Source organism: Kryptolebias marmoratus, linkage group LG10, assembly GCF_001649575.2.
Source record: "Kryptolebias marmoratus isolate JLee-2015 linkage group LG10, ASM164957v2, whole genome shotgun sequence".
Lineage (NCBI taxonomy): Eukaryota > Metazoa > Chordata > Actinopteri > Cyprinodontiformes > Rivulidae > Kryptolebias > Kryptolebias marmoratus.
The window spans coordinates 13,674,644-13,682,582 of NC_051439.1; positions in this window are offsets into that span (position 1 = coordinate 13,674,644).

The following is a 7,939-nucleotide window of genomic DNA, read 5'->3' on the forward strand; positions in this document are numbered from 1 at the left end:
TAGGAGGGGCCTCACTTTCAGCGGGTGTGCAAAGAACACCAGCTGTTTCTCGGGGCTCAGGGTTCTCTTTATGTTAAAGCGTCAAGTGCATAAAGGCTCTGATATGGATTTTTTTTAAATGTCTGTGCAGAAACCAAACAAAGAGGGTACACAGATTAAATCTCTCTCCGATGTTTATCTGACAGCATCTGAACACTCAATGTTGTGAGTTTTTATAGTTGTTTCAATTTTCAGTAAAACAGACACAGAAAATAACGTGTTTTTAAATAATAATGAACAGTTGCAGGAAAAAGTGTAGTACACAGATTTTTTTTTTTTTTGTGAGGTATTAATCACAGAGAAATTATTTAAAAAGTCTCACACACACTTGGTCAGGGGTGCCTCCAGGAAGTTTTCAAAAGGGTGACCAGATGGTGGCTACAGATGCAGTCATGACAGAATTTTAGGAGTTTTGTCATGTTGCTGTCATATAAAATGTACTAAATTTGAGAAATATTGCAATAAGGGATTTAAAGAATCTCTTTCTGATATCAGCCTACTTAGCCTTTTTATTTTTATCTGCTGAAAGTAAACATTGAAAACAACACAATCATTACTAAAATAATTGAAGCTTGTCCTCTTTTTAAATAAATTCATATTCATAAAAGATATTATGCATGCCCTGCACCATAATATTCTATTCTTATCAACATAGAGCTGATGTCTTTATTAAGGAAGGTTGGGTTTTTGATTTTTTTATTTATTTGCAACTGCTAATCGTTCAAAAACATTTTTTCTAGGTTTATGAAGTTCAATAAATCTTACATAGCTAAGTGAAATTGAAAATGCATACCAAATAAAGCTCAGGACTCAGGAGGATTAGACTGGCAGATTTATGGGGTGGCCGTTGCCCCCCCTGGCTCCCCCTTATCAGAGCCCCTGCACGATCTATGTTTTCATTTTCTCAGAATCGGAGTTTAGTACAAATCTTGAGAAAAGACTTACAGACTGAAATACTGATGATTTAATAAAGTTCTGAAAACATGGTTGGAGTTGGAGAAGTTTGAAGTTTTTAAATGAAGAATAAAACAGTGCCAAGTGAATTTCTTTCCTTTTAATTTGTTTTCATTTTATAATCTTTATAAAACAATAAGACTATATGTGTGTGTGCGTGTGTGTGTGTGTGGGGGGGGGGGGGATTTTTGTTTTGTTCATTATAGCAACAGAAACAGACTGTTGTAAGCAACAACAAATTAGTTTTGGTGCTGCACAAATTCTTGAAATTCTGTCCTTGCCTTGTCTGAACCAGCTGCTTATATTTTCCCAATTTTACCTCTAACATTTTCTATTTACCTCTACTGAACGAGCTAAATCAGATGTACTTGTGCCTGATTTCAATTTTGCAAGAATTTTTAAATGACTTCAGAGACAAAATATACAATTATTTTTCTATAAGATGTGTAAATTAACTTTTCTAAAATCTGAGGCATTTTCCTTTAGTTGCAACAGCTTAGAGAGTTTTTTTCTCATTAAGTTTGTAGTTTTATCTGTGTTGCTGTGTTTTGCCAGTTCATACTACACACACAGAGCCAATTAAAGTCAAGCCTTGTAAATGTTTGCAGGGATTCAGCATCTTAGAAAACAATTCAGAGATAATGTTAGGGTCTTAACCCTTAATACCTTGGTTTGAGGACAATTTCTGTAACTTTAAGACTGGTTAGTTAAACAACCTCATACCAAAAACCTTATCTCAGTTGATAGCTTGGCATTTCAGACATTTAACAGGCAACCATAAGTCCCATATCTTGCCCTTCTGGATAGTTAGTCCTCATTTTCCCCTTCTTCCTGATCTGTTTACAAACCACAACCAAACAGCCAGCGACTGGCCCACAGATCGTCTCTGTCTGTTTACACTGAGAGCCACAGCATTCACGTCAGAGCTGAGTCATGGGAGCCAAAGATCTTGGCTCTAGGGCAAGCTGAAAATAGGTCCCAAAGGAACCGCAGGTGCATTTTAGTCAGAGAGGCTTTTATTTCAAAAGTAACATGTCTAGAAGGATGATGAGAAGAAGGGGGGTGGACTATTCCCTCCCATCTGATGTCCGTGATTTCTCCTCCTAGCAGAAGTCAGAGGTCATTCCCTAGATCAACACTGGGAACAAAATAGTAAATTCAAAGCAACCCCAGTCCACCTAAAGAAAGCTAGCTTGCCAGCGGGAATCGTCAGAGCGTGACGTTTTTATCAAATCTTCTTGTTTGCCTTTTTCCATGAGAAACTTGGGAGATCTTGGACCGGTTCCATGAGCTGCACCTAAAGGCAGTGCCTCCCACAAAAAGACGTACTCCTCCGTCATGTGATGGAGACTCAAGGACAGCCACCCTTCCCATGGTGCTCATGTTCCTCCCCCCATCCCTGGAGGGAAGGAGGGCCAGGTTTAACTGTACGACAGAAACAGCGTCTGTGTGACGGCGAGAGAGGGTGAGACTGGAAAAGGAAGACATCTGCTTCTCATCTCTATGGGAAATTTCCCCCCAATCTCGGAGGCTGGGATGGAGTCCCCCCCCCACCCCGCCCAAGGCAGAACACACTGGCTCCTCTGAGGCTCACAATTCGTAAGCAGACGCCTTCAGGCCTCGTTGGCTTCAGTCCAGAGCAATCCATTTAACCAAGTGTGCCTCTGCCCCTATTAAACCACTTAAATATAATGGAGGTGATTAATGCCCTCATTGTGGTTCTGCTTCTGTGCATAATTTGTATTATTTTGTGAGAATATTGTGATATCCTTGTAGTCCAGAAAGTAAAACTGTGTCTGGTGACGTCCCCACCTCACCATCTTGGACTCATTCCTGCTGTTACCACGATGCCCGGGGGGCGCGACTGCTCTGTTTATCTTCACCTGATTAGCACTGCTCAATTTCACTCGTTCACAGCTCGGGGTGTGGGGAAGCTGTCAGAGGTCTGTGTTCATTCAACACCACTTCTTTCCACCGCTCAGAGCTTATCACAACACCTTCTGACTCCCGACAACTCACCCAGATCTGCCACCAAGAAAAGTCCTGAGCTCTGCTCCTCTTATTGTTAAATATTGACCCAGGATTAAAAACAATTTTTAAGTTCTCCTATGTCCTGAACAATTTATACCTATAAGTTGATATACAGAGTGTGTTCATCCTTCAGATTCGATAGTGGTTGGCTGTTTTTAACACCCTGGTGGTCCTCGTTTATCTGTCCCCTCAGGGCAGAGCACCATCTGAGATTATTGGCGGTCTCTGCCATCTCCCTGACAGCAACATTTCAAAAGGAGACACTTGTGAGGAGCAATGAAACAACAGATATACACCTCATCTTGAGTGATTCTAACCATCTTTCCCAGAAAGTGTGCAGCTGAAGCAGAACTTTGAGGTGAATGGCAATCTTTCTGCCTTAAAACAGCTGCCAAATTCTCAACCGTGGGACTTTTTATTTATTGTTTCAAGTTATTAACTTTCCCTGGCTCTCTGACCTCCACCCGGCCTCTCACTGTTCTGCTCCCATTTCCTTGTTTCTTGTCCTACATCCTATAGCTATTTTAATAAATGTGTTTCTTTACAAAAAAATAAATCTCAGCGCACAGTTTTGCACAGTTAAGTTGGCTCAAACACTTGCACTCACATGAACTTCACCCAGTACTTGCGAAGGCCATGGCCTGATTTTGTCCTCTCCTTCTTCAGTTTACAATCATTTATACCTCTAATATTGACTTTAAAATAAATCTCTGGGTTCATTTATCCAACTAACTAAAGTGGGTCATTTGAGCTTTACATTTTGAGATCTATTCCATTCTGTTTTAGTTTATTGTATGTTATTTAGTGAACAAATGAATGTTATCACCTTTGGACGGAGCCGGACTGACTTTGTCTCCATGTTTCCAGTCGTTTTGCTCATTTAAGATAACCTTCTGCTGCTATCTGCAGATGAAAGCAGCATTGATTATCTTATCTATTGACAACAAAGCAAATTTCTTAAATTGTTGATGCATTCCTGCCATGAAGCTAAAGTCTGTCTTCAGATGCATGGGAAAGGACCCATTTTCTGATTTTTTAAATTCTATTTAAATTACATTTTGTTAAGGTCCTGAAAAGCCAAATTAAGGGACATTTAAACAAAGTAGTGATAGTGGCATCCATCTATCCATTTTCTTTTATCCATTCAGAGGAGCTGAAGCTTCCAGCTGTCATTGTGCGAGAAGAAGGTTCATGTAAACTAATATGCAAATATCTACAAATACAGAAAACACTAAATCAATTTTAGCTCGGCTCTCGACTTTGGAGGCTTCTGAAAAGTGAACATCGCAGCGTGTTATTCATTTTCTTCTTTGCTGATTCAGTTTTTTGCACTATAACTCTGCATGCTTTGTGCTGTTTCAGCCATTCATATATCAAACATTCAGCTCATTCAGGAAATGGGTGCTATGACCTTTTACACTTTTTTATATGTTTAACTTTATTTCTCTATATATTTTCTGCATTGAAATACACTGAGATCTCTTCTGCTCCCTTTGGAATCTAATTCAGCATATTTGATCTGTTTTTATTTTCTTTTGCTACTTATAATTTCTAACTTTCTGTTACTTTTAGCTTTTAGTTAGCTTTTAGTTATTTTTAGGTACAATTTGCTACTTTAGATTTAGCTACCCATTTGCTACTTTTATCTAGCCTTTTGCTGCTTTTAGCTTTAACAGCTCAGTTTTAGCCTCTTCAGACAGTTTCAGGAAAGTCTAACAGCTGTTTTCACACTGTATTTTCACAGAATATACAATTTTTCTTCTTGTTTCCATTGAGGGAACATTACAAAACTCTTACTTACACCCAGGGGGGGATAAACTAATTTGAGGTTTTATAAAACCAACTTGTATTCCTAAAAACAAAACAAAACAAACAAAAAATTGCCTGCACTCAGTTGTGAAGTCAGTCTTTTGAATCTCTCTGCTTGGTTGAATTTCTGCTTATTTGAGTGTTTCCCACTTCTAAGAATAAATCTGATCTTCTCGTCAGTCCATCTTGGGTCACTATTAAAATGTAAATTCCTCGAAACCCAGCTTCCTTTATCTCTTCTAATCACACGTCAGACAGCGAAAATATCCTGCGAGCTTCCGAGAAATCGTGTTTACAGAGCGATATGAGGTTTGCAGAAGTGCACCTGTTTGAGCGAAGATTATATTTACATTCAGCATCATTCTGAGTGTTTTCTTTGAAGAGCGTGTTTGACCATGAGAAAGATGTTAAAAACATGTCATTAATAGTCCAGATTTTAGGCCCCAGCAGCAGCCATGCACTGGTGAGTGTTCTCCACATGTGGGAGCTCTTAATGGAGTTTGGAGGATCTCTGCAGGCTGGAGGTCTAACCAATTCTGCACAACTCACTACTCATTTATAAACCTCTCAGCTTTTACAACTGGCAATGACAGACACCATGATAACTCACTCCCAGTGTTGTCCCCCCCCCCCTGTTTTAATATAACCGCAAGCCCTTTTTTTCCCTGCTACTTCTGGTGGTGATGAAATTTTATCTAAGACAAACACTTTGGTTTCCTTTCAGAGTGCAGCGGCAGCTGCTGCTGCTTTCTGTCTGAGGAAGTTGGCTAATACGAAGAAGGTTTTCTGTTATGAGCAGAAAAAAATAAACACATACAAGGTTAACTGGATTAGGCAAGCTGAATGCCATTCAGATGCAACATTTTAAGCGTAGCATTTGTGCTTCGGTAACAAAATAATCCATGTCGCTGATAGGCGAAGGCAGATGATGCTGTTTTTGCCCATGTCTGTGTGTGTTTATGTGTCTGTTACCATAATATCTCATGAACCATTCGGCAAATCTTAATGAAACTTGCAGAAAGGAACCACTGGGTGTACATCTACAACTGATTAACGTTTGGAGTTAATCTGATTCAAGATGGTTGCCACGGCCAACTGAACTTAGGAAACCCAAAAATGGCAATAATTTAGCCAATTTTACATACCATGAGCTAAAGTTTGCTTTGGTAGTAGCTGAGAGGTATTCACAATACATACTCAGAGCATGACGTCTCACAATGTTGCATTAGATTACATATAATTTCAAATTTTGACCAAAATGGGTACAACATAGGACAATCTTGTGATTATACAGTATGTGGTGATGTGCATTCTTTCAGGAAATAACAGGCCTTTAATCTTTAAATGTATTGCCTTTTATTTCTGTTTAGATTCCCAAGTTTTACACTTCCTTATACATTATCTTGCCATTATTTGTGCATTGCAATGATATATCCTCCTCTGATTATTTAGGAGCCTCTGGAAACTTCTTATTTAAATCTCAGACATAAAGAAAAAAACTCCAAGAGGAGTTTTTTATAGCTGAGTTTTGACCATTGGAAGCTTTAGCTCCTGCCTGCCTGATTGCCATAATCTTTGCTATAATTGCTTCTTAAATCAAACAAAAGTTACATTCACACACACAGTCTTCAATCCCAAGCTGCCATTTAGCCTATGGTCAAAGACACACCTGAACAAAAGCAGGAGATTTCTGCAGCAACTGATTCATGACACATTCAGACCAAAATAACTCCCATTTGTCTGTTAACAAACCTCAGTGGCTTCCTTAAAAAGAACATGAAACAATGCCAACAGGAGATCAGAGCGGGAATGAAAACAGGATGACACCTGATAACCTTGGAGCAACGAAAAAATAAATTAAAAAATTGCCTGAGACAAAAATATATTAGCGTAACCTGGAACTGGGAACAGGATTCAGCATGATTCAGCAGCAACATGTGATTTAACTGTAATAATCACCTTATTAGGTTAACAGGCTTGTGTTTATAGTTAAAAGACTTCCTATTTGCCCGTTTTTTTAGTTATAGCTTTAAAAGAAAACAACGTGGCTTTTCAAAGCTAATTAACAACAGGAAGACATGATTTGGGTGTTAAATAATGCCTCATCCTGTTTGGATCCAGGTGGCTCATGATGAGTTGAGTCATATTACATCATCTCCTAGAATCCTGCAGGCTTCAGTGCTTAGGATATACACTCATCATAGCAATTTCCAGTGACATTGTGGCTAAGTTTTGTCTTTAGCAGAAAACCCTGTAGGCGTCCAGCTGTTAAATGTGTTCTTCAAAGTCAAGGAGCTCCATGTTCCCCTTTAAGGCCCCACTGTGGAGGAAACCAAAGTTGCCCTCGCAATGATGAATGGACATCATTAATGTTGTTCATCTGTTTACCTTTACGCTGCAGACTTGGAAAATGAGAGGTCAACAGCAAAAGGGAAATGTTTGTTACTTTTGCTCTCCAGTTTCTGAGAACCACCCATTTAGTTTTCACATTTGGAGACGACGCACACTTGAAGGGCCTTCCTTCAAATCAAAACATCTGATCAGTCTTTATATTCCTGTTTAAACTTTTAAATCCCTTAAATATTTATGAGCCCATTGTGATCTTTTATTTTCAAGATAATCCCAACTATCCTTATGAAACATCAGGCATTGTTTTTCTTTTGAACACTGATTTCATTTTTTTTTTTAAAAAAGCATCCCTATAAGTGGATAGTGACCTCTTTTGTAATAGAATAAATCTTCAAAGGCATGAATTTTGTTAAAGGAAAGGCTGTTTTTCTCCTGGGTGCAAAACAAGGAGATGTGGTTAACACTGTCAAGCTTTGTGGTTTTAGTGAGAGCAATGAGGACCTCAAGGTTGTCTGATGATCTGACAGCAGAGAGCTCCATCTTCCCCGGAGCAGCCCACACAATCGCTCAGCCTGCGTTTGCTCCTCTTATCAGCATGTATTTATAGTGCAAACAGTTTGAGTGATCTTATTAGAGCCTATCAGCTGGTGCGCCTTTGAAAACACAGATAGATCACGGAGCAGATGGCGAGACGGTGCTGAGTCTGTCTATATGTCCTGTGGACAAACAGTCTGTGTGGCGGCTGCAGCAGGGGGGG